This window comes from Petaurus breviceps, unplaced genomic scaffold (genome assembly GCF_028583685.1).
Source record: "Petaurus breviceps papuanus isolate PSGF00001 unplaced genomic scaffold, PetGlider_PUasm1.0 189, whole genome shotgun sequence".
NCBI classification, from domain to species: Eukaryota; Metazoa; Chordata; class Mammalia; order Diprotodontia; family Petauridae; genus Petaurus; species Petaurus breviceps.
In genome coordinates this window covers 28,558,515-28,574,962 of record NW_027185809.1, presented here as the reverse complement: position 1 = coordinate 28,574,962, position 16,448 = coordinate 28,558,515, and the positions used below count along the sequence as shown (strand labels likewise).

General features: G+C 39.8%; 1 protein-coding gene across 2 annotated transcripts in view; it reads left to right on the top strand.

The window, feature by feature from the left end:
* DPF3 (double PHD fingers 3) overlaps positions 1 to 16,448 on the top strand; it is a 429,392-nt gene that overhangs the window by 218,763 nt on the left and 194,181 nt on the right. The window lies entirely within an intron of this gene.

The window sequence follows — 16,448 nt, the reverse complement described above, 5'->3', positions numbered from 1 at the left end:
TAACACAATAGTATTCCATTACATTCATATACCACAACTTGTTCTGTCATCCCCCAATTGATGGGTATCCCCTCAATTTCCAGTTCTTGGCCACCACAAAAAGATCTGCTATAAATGTTTTGTATATGTGGGTCCTTTTCCCATTTTTATGATGTCTTTGGGATGCAACCCTAGAAGTAGTATTGCTGGGTCAAAGGGTCTGCAAATATTTTAGCCCTTTGGGCATAGTTCCAGATTGCTCTACAGAATAGTTAGATTAGTTCACAAGTCCGCCAACAATGAATTAGTGTTCCAACTTTCCCACATCTTCTCCAACACTTATCATTTTCCTGTTTTGTCATGTTAACCAATCTGATAGGTGTGATGTAGTATCTCAGAGTTATTTTGATTTGTATCTCTCTAATTAATAGTGATTTAGAGGGGTGGCCAGGTACCACAGTGAGTAAGAGCACCGGCTCCAGTGTTGGGATGACCTGGAGATCGAATCCTGGGCTCAGATACTCAGCACCACACCCAGAAATAACTGGCCGTGTAACCTTGAGCAAGTTACTTAACCCCGATTACTTAAAAAAAATAGTGATTTAGAGCATTTTCCCATATGATTATAGATGTATTTAATTTCTTTGAAAACTGCCTATTCATATCCTTTCACCATTTATTATTTGGGAAATGACTTGTATTGTAAATTTGACTCAGTTCTCTATATATTTTAGAAATGAGGCCTTTATCAGAGACACTAGTTGCAAAAATTCTTTCCCAATAGACAATGGTATTTTATAACTCAGGTTTTCCCCTACAAAACCTTCCTAACTTCCCTATTTCTCTCAAGGGCACCACTATCCTTCCAACCACCCAAATTCTCAGTCTTGGATCTATTGGAACTATCTTCTACTCTTCATACTTCTTCACTCTTACTTCCCTTCCCCATATTAATCCGTTGCCTAGTCTTGTTGATCCAACATCTGTAACGTCTTTTACTACTGTCCTCTTCTTTTCCACTTGTATGGCCACTGCCCTGATTTATGCCTTCATCATTTATTGATCGACTATTGTGATGGCCTATTATTTGGTCACTGTACCTCAAGTTTCCCCCTTTGCAATCCATCCAGAGCTGCCAGATTGATATGCCTAAAGCATGGCTGATGAGGTTGCTTTTCTGCCTGAGAAGCTGCAGTTTTTCATAGTTTATAGGATAGAACATAAACTTCTGTGCTTGTCATAGAAAGCCCTTCACAATCTGGCTCAAGCCTACCTTTCTAGTTTTATTGAATATTATTTCTTGCATTCTAAATTCTAGCCCAAACTGGATTACTATATGTTTTCTACACAGAACATTCCATTTCCCACACTACCATTGGACAAGGCTGAACCTCATACCTGGAATACAATTTCTCTTCACTATTACCTTATTAGCTTCTTTTAAGGCTCTGTTCAAATACTACCCACTCCAGGAGGCCCTTTCTTATTTCCAGAGCTTTTAGTGTGTCCCTCCCCACCATGACTTTGTATGTGTAAACATCCACACATATAAACATATGTACATATGTGTATTTATTCATAATATTTACTTATCTCTGTATATTTTGTCATCTCCTCTTCTCCTCAATAATGTAAGCTCTTGAAGGGTGGGGACAATTTCATTTATGTCTTTTTATCTCCTATCCCTGCCTGGCCCTTAATAAATGCTTGTAGAGTGAATAAAGGTCACAATTTATATTATGTATAGGAGTTGGGGGAGGTCATGGTTCCAATTTTGGAACTCTCCTGGACTGTTTTTCAATAATCTATCTGTCTTCTTACCTCAAGATATGGGGAAAGAAGAGTGGATAGTAAACATCTATCAAAAGATGCTAAAGAAGTACATACACAAAGATGGAAACCAGCTGATTCCTGGTGGGAAAAAGGCCTATATTTTAATTTAATTAAAAAATAGCAACAAAAAATCTTGAGACAAATTTTTCTTGGAGCTTCAGGACTAAATTCAGAGATAGTTCTTTGCAATCATTTGGATGCCTTTCAACTTCAAAGTACTTGGTCTATGTTGTTCAGGACCAATATTAAATCCTTTTAATAGTATGGGAAATTAACACACAAAATTAGTAAGTCGGTTTCTTAGGGGAAACCCAGAAAGTTCATGGTGCAACCAAGAAAAGTACTCTTTTGAAAAAGTGTATTGCCTTGGCCCTTTGTTGGATAGGAGCTTTTGTTGTATCCTAGACCTTGGAACCCAAGTACTTAGAAGGGAATAGATAGTGGTGATTTCAGTATCAAAGACCAAGTCAGCTAAGATCAAACGAAGAAAAATTTAATTTAGGTAGACTAGTCATAATAGAAAGAACTTATAGGTAAGAAAATGGATTCTAGGGGGTTTTGGGTACCATATTTTAGGAAGGAACATAAAAGAGGGGAGTATGTAAGAGCGTGGAAAAAATATTATAACTTATTATTACCAAAAAATAAAAGGGAGACAAGAGATAATTATCAGCTCATTTGACTATTTTTTCATTTATATACTTTTAAAAAATGAGAATAATCCATGTATCTATTGAGGGCATATGTGTTGAAAGCTTTAGAAAGGAATAAGCAGACTTTGCAAACTATATTCTCTGACAGACCATATCGTTACAATAACACAACTGATTAAAACATGTAGAGAATATAACATCCTAAGGTATTTATTGTTTGTTGACAGTAAAAAAATGTCGTTTCAAAGACTACCAACAAGGTGTCTTCTAAGCACTATGTCAAAATCACGTAAGATGCCTTGAAAGATTTAACAATAGAGATAGCTTTGTGGGATCCTCAGATTTTTAATAACACTCAAGGCATTCTAAAAGGAGAAGATGCTCTTCCAAGATGATTGCTTCCGTTATGGGGAAGGTCTGGCAAAGAGTCCAAGTAACAGAGCAATTCCATAGAGGTGGTAAGGTCTTCCTGATGCTCTTGTTTGCAAATGAGATTATCCTGATTGCATCATTCCCTGGAACATTGCAGAGCCTCCTAATCATTCAAAAGAGTTTGGCCTAATTGTTTGCACAGGAAAAACCCTAGTTGAACAATGCTTCTTGTCCAGATTGTGACATAGAATTAGATAGACAATCTATAGAGCTCATTCATCAGTACATATATCTAGGACAGACAGTGCAAATGGATAATGAGCTGAACCCAGAATGAATAAGAGGTAGAGAATGAACTAGATTGCTTTGGGGAAACGATGTGGTGCTTTTAATCATTCTAAGGTTCTCCCTGAAACAAAGGCCCATTTTTATAATGCCAATTTTTTTTTTTTGATGATGCTATATAGCTGTGAGTCATGGAATACTACTACCACCTCTGAAGAGCATAGGGAAGCATGTGGTAGGCATAAGCTGGCTGTGACATATTACAAATGAAAAATTACACAGGAGAAGTGGTGTGAGGAATGTCATCTGAGAAAAATGTGCCTGTGAAAAAAAGATGAGTTCATCACAGGTAGTGAGGGAAAATTGATGGACAACCTGTGTGCTCCACTTGTATACCCACAATACTGAGAGAATGTTAGGAAGCCTCCATGAGGGTAAGTGGCACCTTCTGTAGTGAATTTGTGAGAGGATGTAGATGAGGGTCACATAGACTTGGCAGATCTGGGTGAGTTGTAATCTGCATCTTTTGATTTCCTCAACCCACATTGGGGAAATCATGGATCCTTTGGAGTTTTAATGTGTCAAAAAATTGAAGCATATCTAGAGGAAGGTAATTAGCGAGAGTGGAAGTGAGAGAGAAAGGAAGAGAGAAGGAAGCAAGAGTGGAAACCATGTCATGCAATGAGAGTTGGGAGCTGACCATCCTTCTCCCTCAGGACACAGCCAGCCTTCTCTTTTGTCCAGCAGGAAGGTCAAGTTGGCTATTTTCCAATTTCCTCTTTGGCTTCTCCTCAAGTCTATTGACCCCATCTCTAATCTAATCTAGATAATCTATGTAAGGATTTGTTGAAGGAACTGAGGGTTTTTAGCTTGGAGAGAAGACTAATGGGAAACATGACAGTTGCCTTTGAATGTTTAAAGGGCTGGTATAAAAGGATGAGGCTTGTTCCTTTTGGCTCAGTTGGCAAAACTAGGAACACGGAGGCAGATTTTGATTTAACTTAAAGAACACTTTCCTAACAGTTAGAGCTGCCTAAAAAGCTAGAATGTGTTGCCTCAGGATATAGTAAGTTCTGCATCGTTGGAAGGCTTTAGACAAAGACTGGTTGACCATTTGGGGATATTGTACCGCACAGTCCTGCTTTAAGTATGGGTTAGCAGATCATAAGATCATGTACTTGGAGCTGAAAGGAATCTTAGGTACCATTGAATCCAACCCTCCACCCCATTTTACACATCACGAAACTAAGACTGAGAGTTTAAGAGAGGTCACTTAGTAAGTCTCTAAGGCTGCATTTGAATTCAGGTCTTCCTTAGTCCAAGCTTGGCACTTTATCCGCTGTTACATCTAGATATCTCTATGCGGTTTCTGAGATCCTGTGATGCTGCTGTCTCAGGATACTGCCATGTTGAAGGAGTGTGTTCATTCAATGAACACTTACTTAGCATGTATTATATTCAAGGCAAGGTCCTGTGCATTGGGGACCATGCAGAGATAGATATCTAACATATTCTGGTAAGGGGTCCTTTATATCTCCCTAAGTAAAGGGAAGAGTGAACTGACTGCCTTGCCCCACCAACTGCTCCTCTGGTCCCTAGTCAAATCCAAACGCTGCAGATGGGAAAAGACTTCATCCAAGTTTCCCTGCTTTTGAAAATCCTGCATCTTAATTAGTTTCCTACCACTTTGGTACATGCCCTACATTCTAATAGTCTCTAACCCATTGTGTCTTTCCCCACCACTTGCTCTTTGATATTAGTAGTGATTTCTTTTCATCTCAAAACATCCTCCACAGCCCTCCAACACCCTTCCAGCTGAGGAGCAACTTAAAGAACCCTGATGTGCCAAATATGTATCCTGAGATGGATGGGCTTGTCAAACTGCTTTGCCCTCTCCACTCCCCCCCACTGCTTCCCTTTGTTCTACTATGGATGATGACTAAAGCTGGGGGAGGGGAACTGGAGGAAGACTAGCAATTCTACAGCCAGGTGTTGGCAAATGGACAACATGACCTTCTCCTGGCCTGCAGAGGAATCTAGCTATGTCCTTCTGTGGGGAGAAGGACACTCAGGCATTCCCTCCCCCCAAGCCCTCGTCATCCCCACCCCTCATCTGTCAGTGTTTATCTGTCTCTTGGAGTGGGACTTGCCTGAGCTTGGTATGGCTGGGAGGATGGATGCCTCCAAGTGCATCCAGGGGAAATGACCAGTCATTTATCTCTTCACTGCAGTGTCAGAGTCTGCAGCCATCAATCTTGGCACAGCAGCTTCTCCAGCTTGAGTTGGTCTCATTATTCGGGGAGCAGGGGGAGAGACATGCGGGTGATTTCATCTCCCCCCTTCTGCCTTCCATTATTTGTTCAGGGATGAACCTTCTGCTGTTGCCATAGCTGTAGTAAAGGAGGTGAGAGGGCATTTATAATGATAATGGCTACCATTTATATAGTACTTAGAGGTTTACAAAGTGATCTGCAAAATCTCATTTTGTCCTCACATCAACCCTGGGAAATAGGTGCCATTATCGGCTCCATTTTATAGTTGAGGAAACTGAGGCAAACAGAGGCTTTAGTAATTTGCCCTGGATCACATAGCTAAGAGGTATCTTAGGTCAGATTTGGATTCACTTCTTCTTGACTCCGAGTTAAACATGCTATTCATTTGGCTGCCTATCTCATGTATTTCCCAGGACCTCCTTGCCAAAGGGCATGGGGAAGAACTAAGGATAGTAGGAAGGCCCACTAAAGGCTTGGTCGTACTGAGCATTTTGTGTATTGCTGAGTCTGTGTTTTCACATTTATTTTTTAAGAGAAAGCTACCTTGGTAAGAGCTCAGGCTTTGTGAGAGTGATTTAGCCAAGTCACATATTCATCGGGGTGGAGGGAGGTCATATTAACATTCCCATTTTAAAGGTGGAGAAACCAAACCAGAGGAAGATGAAGCTTTTCTTTAGCACCTGATCCAGAATTCAATACTCCCAGGCTTTTGCTCAAGTCCCACAGACCACATTCCATTTTGTTTTACTCTACATCTGATGCTCTGCCTGGTTTCAACTCCAGGTAACAGGATGCCTCTCCAAGGATAAGATCACCACCATGCTGCTTACTCAAGACTTGATTGACACCCCTCCCTCAGCTTTTTCCCTCTGATTGGAGGGCAGAGTACCAAATCCCTCCCAATGCCTTTCCTTTCTGGTGGGAAGATGCTAGACTCCCAGATCACTCTCCCCGCCCCCCCCTCCTGCAACTGTTGTCCTTCCTGGTTTCAACTCTATGACACAAGATTCCCTATCCCTTTCTACCTTCCTACACTGGGTACCCCCTTGTGTCCCATTCTCCTCCCCCTTTCCTGCTTCTTTTTATGTGTTTCTCTCTTTAGAACATAAGCTCTTTGGGGGCAGGGACTGTCTTTTTATTAATTGTGTTTCCAGTGGTCAGCATAGTTCCTGAATGTGGTAGGTGCTTACTAAATATTTACTGGATCAGAGTGGATTGGGTTTCAGTCCACCTTCCCTGTCTGCCTTTTGGTGATGTGATCTTGGGCTGCCCTCATCAAATATAGACTGTCAGTGTGCTGGTGCAGAAGCGCTCTAGGATGAGGACACCTCATTTAACCCCACCTTGAACCCATTTCTTCTGTAAAAAAGGGAATAACATCCACCTTACCTAACTTAGTGACATGTAAAGATCAAGTGAAGTCACATATGTGAAAATACTTTGTAAACCATATATTTCTATAGAAATGTCATATGGTGTAATTATTCTACATGACATGTAGAGTATATATGATTGTTTGTATTATATAATATAATATTATTATATTTATACTCTATGTTATACAATATTGTTATTATTATATGCCTCTCTTACTCTGCCCCATGATGTGGGGGGCAGTGATTTCAGATCATAGCACTTTCTCTTTCATAATTCACTGTGTCCCCCACGCCTGGAAGACTTCCTTCACTTCCTTCCAGGCTTCTTTTCAAGATTTAGTTCAAATCAGGAGGTCTACTCCCCACACTGCTAATTTCTTCCTTCTGAGATTACCTTCAGCTGAGAGTGTATAGATGTTATGTGTATTTAGTTACTTGCTTTCTCCCCTCCATTAGAATGTGAGCTCTTTGAGAGCATAGACCATGTTTTTGCCTCTTTTTGTGTCTTCAGCACTTAGCACAGTGCCTGACACTTGGTAAGTGTGTAGCAGACACCAAGCTAGACTAGAAAGCAACTTCTGAACCACTAGGAAGTTGAGGGACACTGGCAAGGACAGAGGAAGCCTCTTTGTCTAAGGAATATTTCAAATGCCAAAGAACTATCTGATTTTTAATGGTAGCATGTCTAGCATTATCTATGTTGAGAGGACTCAGTTCTGTTTGGTTTATAGGAGGCGAGACTTAGTTTCTTGCTCTAGCTTCTTTCAGCATTTGAATGGACTTCGAAGTGTCATCCATTCAGATATTGCTCCCTCCCTTTAATTTAAGTCATCTTTTTCTTCCATTTGTTTCTTTTAATTTCCTTCTTCTTCCAACTCCCCCCTCTTTCTGAGCACCTATGCTATGTTAATTTATTTGCATCTTCTCTCTTGACACAAACCTATCTCTGTACATTCTCTTTGAGACTCAGAGTTCTTTTATTTTATTTTTAAAATAATTTTTATTGATCTTTTGGGTTTGTTTTAACATGGCAGTCATTTCTGGAAATGTCCTGGCATCTTTTCCTCTTAATCGAACCCTGCCTCGTAACAAAGAAAAGCAGTTAAAACATCTAACACCTGTGACCATATCTGAGAGTGTGGACAATGTTCTCCTTATATCTCTCTACTGAGAGGAGCTAGTTATGTTTCATTTTCTGTTCTCTGGGACCATTACTGGCTTTTCATTTTCTCAGAATTAGCCTTCATTTTAGTGATCTTTTCATCTGCATCATTTTAGGTGTGGTATATATGTTGTCGTTTGATGGTTTATTTTGCTCTGCTTTGGTTCATACAGATTTTCCCATGTTTCTCAGAATTCCTTATATTCATCATTTCATACATCATTGCATTAGGTTTTTTTTTATCCATTCCCCAGTTGATGTCATCTTGTTCTCTGGCATCGGTTGTCCCTGTTCTTGTTCTGCTTCTAGGTACTACAGATACGGCAGAACTTAGTCCTGGTTCATCCTGGCTATGGCTACTGCTCACCAGTGACTTATGAGCATTTCCTAGAATTAGCACTTCTGCTGCTGTGATTCTTCTGTGATCTTTTTCAGAGCTTATGCTGGTGTTGCCTGAGGTAGATGGCTCTGAGTCATGAAACCTATTGCATGTATTAATTGACTGAGCTAGGGTGCTGTATACCCTGCCAAGCTGTGTCTTTTCATTGTCCTCTCCCTTTCCTTGGCTGAAACTTCCCACTCTGTTCTCCTTTGATATGTTCTAGCTCTTGTAGTCTAGTGGAGACTATACCCCATCGTGTCCATTGGGATGGGTTTAGAAGCTTTTAGGAGATAAGTGCTTTCTTCTCAGGAGGGTTAATTTAATACAGAAGGAGGGAGGGACTTATTCCATGAACTATTTTGTGCAACGATCCTTTCTGTCTTTTGTAATCCTGTCTTCAAGCCTAGTCTCACCCCCATCTTAGTGCTTCTTAATCCTTCGAGAACTGAGCCCTCATTGACTAGTGCCCCATTACAGAAGGCTGAATTTTATTGGCACAATAATTAATCCAGTGGTTAGTTTGCTTTGACACTGTGGGTGTTTTTCTGTGGCTCAGGCCATTGGTGAAATGAACTGAGTGGTCTCATATTAACCTCCAGGGGCATATTTGCATAGCAGACCTTTGGGTGATGAAGCATATTCCTGAACATCCATTTCAGAGTTAGAAAGGGGGGGGGAGGAATGGATGCATATCCAGCATCATGTGAGCAAGGAAGCGATGAGAAGTACTGGGAAAGCACCTCCCCCCATGTAAAATGGCAAAATAAATTAAGAATGTGGCGGGTTTTTTGGTGGGGGAGGAGCAGAGAGGTAGGATCACATTCAGAAATGTGAGTTGTACTGCCTTAGAGAAAAGTGCCCTCACTGTGTGTTCCATCACTATTCAGCTTTAAGAGTAACAAAAGAAAGGCTGGGCCGCCGAGAAGATGGAGCCTGGGTGAGCAGTCAACTGACCGGTTCTATTCCTGGCTCAGCCATTGTCTTATGACATAACCTTTCTGGGCCCCACTTTTCCCTTCTGTGACGTGAGAGATAACAAAACAAGCTCCCTTTTTTTTTTTTCCTCACAGGGAATCTGATAGGGGAGAATGAGATAATGACCTCTAAGTTCCTTTTGTTCCTTAGTGAAAGGTGATGTGTAAATCCAAGGAATCTGAAATGAGCACCTCAGAATTATAACCAGAAAGGGATGTACTGTCTTTTTTTGGTGTGTGTTTAAGAAAAGCTAAGGGGGCTAGAGGAGGGGAGGGATCTCTTCCCCACATAATGTGCATATATATACATATATATGTGTATATGTATACACACACCAATCATTTAAACAATACAATTTTCTTCTATTGTTTAAAGCATTGCCTCTCAACCCCCTCCTCCTTTACACTGTAACTCTATCTCCGTGCCCCTGAGTCACAGAGAGAGCACATGATGGATGGATGGATGGATGTACCTTGTCTGGGTGTTTCACCACAATTTCCCTTGGGGCAGTCTGTCTGTTGGCAGAGCACAGGATCCCGAAAGATGGTATCTCTTGGAAACTCGACAGCTAACAGACAGCTCTTCTCTCTGTATATTTCCCCAAAGAAGAGCTTTCTTAATCTGTTTCTTATATAGCATATTTTATTATAATCCTTATATGACTTTCAGGTTCCCAGGCCTGCACTCTGAGCTGTGGAAAAGAAAGAACGGAAGCAGAAGAACTAGGGCTCTACATGCGTGTAACATCTGTGGTGTTTGCATTTTTAAGTGACGTGGGATTTAATTACTCAAGGAGCTCCCATGTTGCATTTTGAGACTGATCTTGCCACATCCTGTTAATGAGCTTAGTGGTTCCAGTCACCCAGTGGTAGCTCTTCTTCCTGTGAATTAGGTGGCATGCTTAGGTTTTATGCAATGTCTGTGGTTACAGGCTGCATTATATGGCCAGTGGGCTGTGTGTCATCATATATATATATATATATATATGTATATATATATATATATATCTCACACATCATCATCACCAATCTCCTATATATATGCATATGTGCTTATATATGTATGTATATATAATATAGTCTACTATATGTATATATCACCCATCTCCTATGTGTATACATATATGCATATATGTATGTATACATATATATGTATATAAATAATCACCAGTCTCCTATATATGTATGTGTGCAAACACACACATCACTAAGCAACAATCTCATATATGTATATGAATATACATGCATGCATATATGTATGTACATACATATACAGACTCTTGACCAGAAGCTGCTGCATGTAATATATAGAGTATTTTAAAATTTGTTTTAAAGAGACAAGACTTTTGTGGCTTGACTCATATTTATATAAGACAGTTTATAATTTTTTAAGTTTAGAAATTGATTGCTTTGTTTTCCATAGTAGCTATCTCTGGTTCAGTGGATTGTGCTGGAAAATGCCCAACAAATATCTCTGTTCCCAATTAGAAATGGAAGCAGGGCTACATAGCAGGGTCCAGTGAGGTTCCTGGCTTGGGTGACTACTACTTGAGTGGCTACTGCTTTTGCTCTGGAAGGGGAAATGATTTTTATATCAATAAATAAATAGTATGTAGTTATAGATATAGTTATGTAGTTATGTAAGCTATATGTACATCTGTATATGCATGTAATATAACATATACATGTATATACAGATAGATCTTAAATATATATTTATATGTGTATATTTCTTTCTTATTCTTCCTTCTTTCTTTTTCTCCCTTCTTCCTTCCTGCTGCCCTCCCTCCCTCCTTCCCTCCATTCCTCTCTTCCTCTCTCTTTCTCTCTCTCTCTCTCTCTCTCTCTCTCTCTCTCTCTCTCTCATCTATCTATCCATGAACAGCTAGATGGCACAGAGAATTGAGTGCCAGGTCTAGAGTCAGAAAGACTCATATTCCTGAGTTCAAATCTGGCCTCAGACTCTTACTAGCTTCGTGATCCTGGGCAAGTCACTTTTCCCCATTTGCCTCAGTTTCCTCATCTATAAAATGATATAGAGAAGGAAATGGCAAACCATTCCAGGATCTTTGCCAAGAAAACCCCAAATAAGGTCATAAAATGTTGAGCATGATTGAAATGACTGAATAACAACGAATTTATCTACACATACATACATTTAATATACATAAGGACTGTGTTTTCTTTAGGAAAAGATACTCCCAGGTGAGGAAATTCCCTCTACCAGCCCAGGTTGGCACCTTCTTTATAACTTATGGTCTTAGTTAATTGAAGCACTGAAAGGCTGAGTGATCTTCTTGGTCTCATGCAGCCTGTATTCATTAGAGGAGAGACTTGAATCTGGGTCTTTTTGACTCTCAGATCACTTCTGGATCCATTATGATACACTTCCTCTCATGTATATTTGTTTATCATATGTATTATTTTAAATGTGCATGTATTAATAGGATAATCTTGAAATAACGTGTGTATACGCGCATGCATGTGTATGGCTAGTGAAAGCACTATGGATGCTTTCAGGAACAACTTAAAAATAAAAAGGATCTAAGCTTCCAAGGAAGTCTCCAAATGTCATGAAACCACAGAAATGCCAGAACTGTGAGGGATCTTGTCCTCCAGTCCTCTTTTCCTGTCAGCGGATGATGACCATGGTGTGGAGGTATCATTTGGCAATATTCCACATTTATAAGGAGTTGTGGGTCAACACTGACCTGGGAGTGAACACGGGGGGGGGGGGGGGGGCGGGGACTGATGGGCAAGACAGACGAGTCACTATTTTGGACCTTGGAGGTGTTGTTTGTCCTTCCTTCTTGAAGAGGACCAATGACATCATGAGGGTGATGATGAATTGACTTGTTTGTGAATTGAGTTTAAGCGAGGCAGAGCTATGCAAAGCTGTCAGGTTTCCTCTCTCCTTCAGAGTCATCAGAGTTCAGTGGTAAGACAAAAATCAAGATGACTGGTGATGGCTCAGTGACTATATCCTTGGCTCAGCTTTGATAATAGGGAGGAGCCAAAATGGCCACAAATTCTTTTGAAGAGAAAAGGAACCAAGAACGGTTTGAAAAATGAGATCAGGGGGGCAGCTAGGTGGCATAGTGAATAGAGCATCAGGCATGGAATCAGGAGGACCTGAATTCAAATCTGAGTTAGACACTTACCGCTTACTAGCCATGTGATCTCGGGCAAGTCACTTAACCCCAATTGCCCTGCCTTCCCCCCATCAAAAAGCAAAAAAAAAAAAAAAATTCAAAAACAAAGAGAGAGAGAGATCAGGAGAGGTTTACCTCATCAACTCCCATGGGTTTAATACTCTTTTCTCTATGGAAATGATTCCTAAATTTATATATTTAGTTTTAGTTTTTCACCTGATCTTCAATCTCGGATCACCAGATGCCTATTGGGCATTTAAACTGGATATCCCAAAGACAACTTAAACTAACACATCCAAATTCTTCATCTTTCCCTCCTCTTTTCAAAACCTGCCTATTTCTGTCAAAGGCTCCACCATATTTCCAGTTTTGTAATCTCAGTATTTGCCTCAGTTCCCTCATCTGTAAAATGAACTGGAGAAGTAAATGGTGAAACCACTCCAGTGTCTTTGCCAAGAAAACCCCCAAAGGGGTCATGAATAGTAGGACATGACTAAAATGACTCAACAAAAACAAAAAGAAAATTACCTTGACTCCACACTCTCCTTTACCCCATGTGTCCAATAAAGTTGCCAAATCTTGTGTTCTACCTTTACAATGTCTCATTCATCTGACACCCCCTCCCCCGTCCCCCACCACATTACTTCAGACCCTCATCTCCACTCTCCTAGATTATTGCAACAGCCTACTAATTGATCTCTCTGCTCGTCTCTCCCCACTCCATTTCATCTTACACATTGCTGCCAAACTAATTTCCCCTAAACACAGATAGGACCAGGTGACTCAACCAACTTTAGCTGCTTCCTATTGCCTTTAGGATAAACTAAAAACTCCTCTGCTTAGCTTTTAAAGTTCTATAAAATCTGGCCCTTAACTATCTCTCCAGCCTCATTAGACATCACTCCCTCCCTCCTACATTTTGTGGTCTGGCCAGACTGTCTTTTCTGTTCCTCGTATAGGAAATTCTGTCTGTTTTCTTTGTGCTTTTTCTGTTGACCAGTTCCTTTGCTGGAATTTACTTCTTCCTTATTACCTCCTCAAAGAATCCCTCTCTTCCTTTAAGATGCAGCTCATACACCATCTTCTACATGAAACCTTTTCTGATTCTCCTGACTACTAGCTCTCTCCCTCCTAAAATACTAAACTATTTTTTATGTATAAATAGAGTGCTGGGCCTGGAGTCAGGAAGATCTGAGTTAAAATTTGGCCTCTGACATGTGCTAGCTGTGTGACTCTGGGCAAGTCACTTAACCCAAGTTTGCCTCAATTTCCTGAATTGTAAAATGGGGATGATAATAATAGTATCTACCTTCCAGAGCTGTTGTGAGCATTGAATGAGATAATGTTTGTAAAATTCTTAGCACATTGCCAGGCATGTTGCAAGTGCTTAATGAATATTTGCTTCCTTCCTTCCCTTTCACTTTATATTTATCCTCTGTACACACACACACACACCCACACACACCTTATAGGTGGGACTTTCATCTACACACACCCCTTATAAATTGAACTTTCAACTATGGACATAAACCTAGAAATGGGACTTTCACCTACACACACACCTTATAAGTAGGACTTTCACCTACACACACACACACACACACACACACACACACACACACACCTTGGAGGTGAAACTTTCACCTATACACACTTTAGAGATGGGACTTTTACCTACACGCACATCTTATAGGTGGGACTTTTCACCTACACATACTTTATGGGTGGGTCTTTCAACTATATACATAAACCTAGAGATGAGACTTTCAACTACACACACATACCTCATAGGTTGGACTTTTCACCCCCCCATGCATTTATAACTACTTGTTTCCCCCATTAAAAAACTCTTTATGAGTAGAGATTGTTTAATTCTTTGAGCTTGTATCCCTAGTGCCTAGCCCAGTGCCTGCCACAGAAGAAGCTTAATAAATACTTGTTGATTGATTGTTTTCTCCATAGGTGGCATGATGGCTTGCCACATGTGGTTCAAGGGTAGGTTGAGATGCTAGTTATATTAGAGTAGAAGCTAGTTAACTCAGAAATCTGTGTTAGTCACTTTGGTCTAGATTGAATATTTCAATATATGGTTACTTGATCTTGACATCTAACAGTTTTATCATCTATAAATTTGTTGTGTTATAGATGTGTGTGACTATATACACGCATATAAAACATTTTATGTGAAACATTCTATTTAAAATACATTTAGATATAATACTGTATAATATAGTATAAAATATGAAAACATTTTATATACATAGATATTATATATATATATATATATATATATATATATATATATATATATATATATGATCTCAACTCTTTCTTAATACCCCACAATTTGACAGATGAGGCAGTTGAGGCTCAGAGAGGATAATGAGCCCAGATTAGAATCTAGGATTCTCCTTCCTAGTCATAGTGTCCCACCCACTCCACTGTGCCACCTGGTGCAGCGGATTTGTGTTAAATTGAAAATGTGTAGGCTTAAAGTATTAGTTAATCCTTTCATTCACATGAGGACATAAAAAAAGACACATAAAAAGACTTAGAGCTCAGCTTCACCTTATGAGTCTTTAACCAGGACTTACATCCTGCAAGATCTCAGACCTATTTTTTCCTTCTTAGCTCTGATACCATTTTTTTTCTTAGCCCTGTTATTTACTTTTGTCAGGACCTCTACGGCTTCCTTTAAGTCCTAACTAAAATCCCATCTTTTGTAAGAAGCCTTCCTCAAGGGGTGGCTAGGTGGTGCAGTGAGTAAGAGTGCCGGCCCCGGAGTCGGGAGGACCCTGGATCGGTTCCAGCCTCAGATACTTAACACCCACACAAAAAAAACTGGCCATGTAACCTTGAGCAAGTTACTTAACCCCAATTGCTTATATATATTAAAAAAAGAAGCCTTCTCCAATCCCTCTTAATTCTAGTGCCTTCCCTCTTCTTCCCCTGTGGGCAGAAATTAGGGTAGGGTCAGTTGCCTTTTTGTTCTGACCTCAAGTGCTGTTTATCAACAATACTGGAAACCTGTGGGTTTTGCAGGTCAGCTAGAATGATGTATTCCAGGGTAATAACGAGGTAATACAAATAGTCACATTTAATTTGATTCTCTTAGATGAATTATTACTAGGAAAATTATGTTAACAAGTGATATAACACCATAAGCTTTAAAATCAGAATATTTAAAAATTGTTATATCTATTTTAGTCTACCCTTTTGCCTATTTTAATCTAGTACATAGGTTGGAATAACAGGGCAGCTAGGTGGCACTCTGATAGAGGATAGAATGCTGGATCTGGAGTCAGGAAGAATTGAATTCAAATCCAGTCTCAGACACTTACTAGCTTTGTGACCCAGGGCAAGTCACTTAACCCTGTTTATCTCAGTTTCCTCATCTATAAAATGAACCGGAGAAGGAAATGGTAAACCTCTCTAGTATCTTTGCAAGAAAACCCCAAATGGGGTTATGAACAGAAATGATTGAATAACAACAAGGCTGACATAATGGATACATTGTTGGACTTGGAATATGAAAGGCTTGAATTCAAATCCCACTGTTGGTATTAGTTATTAGTTGGCACTTAATATCTTTGAGCCTCTGATTCCTCCTGTGAAATGGGAATAATAGCACCTATGATACCTACTTTCCAGGGCTTACTTGTTTCTTCAAATGAGAAAACGTATGTAAAGCATTTTGTAAACATTAACAAGCACTATGAATCTTCATTAGATGTTGTAATCATGATTATTGATATTTCTTTTATACTTTGATAAACTGAACTAGAATGCTGTGTGTTCATTTTGCTTTTTTATGCTTTCATCCCTTTACACCTACCATTTCTCAAATTCATGGCCCATGTGGCCTCAGTGTTTAGTTACTAGTCTATTGGGTTGATTTGAGATAAACAGGATGTGATAGGGTCAGGTTTGGGGTGCGGTGGTCTTAATAGGCTGACAACCGTGGAGCAGTCTATAATGTGACGTTACCATCATCAAAATAATGTCAT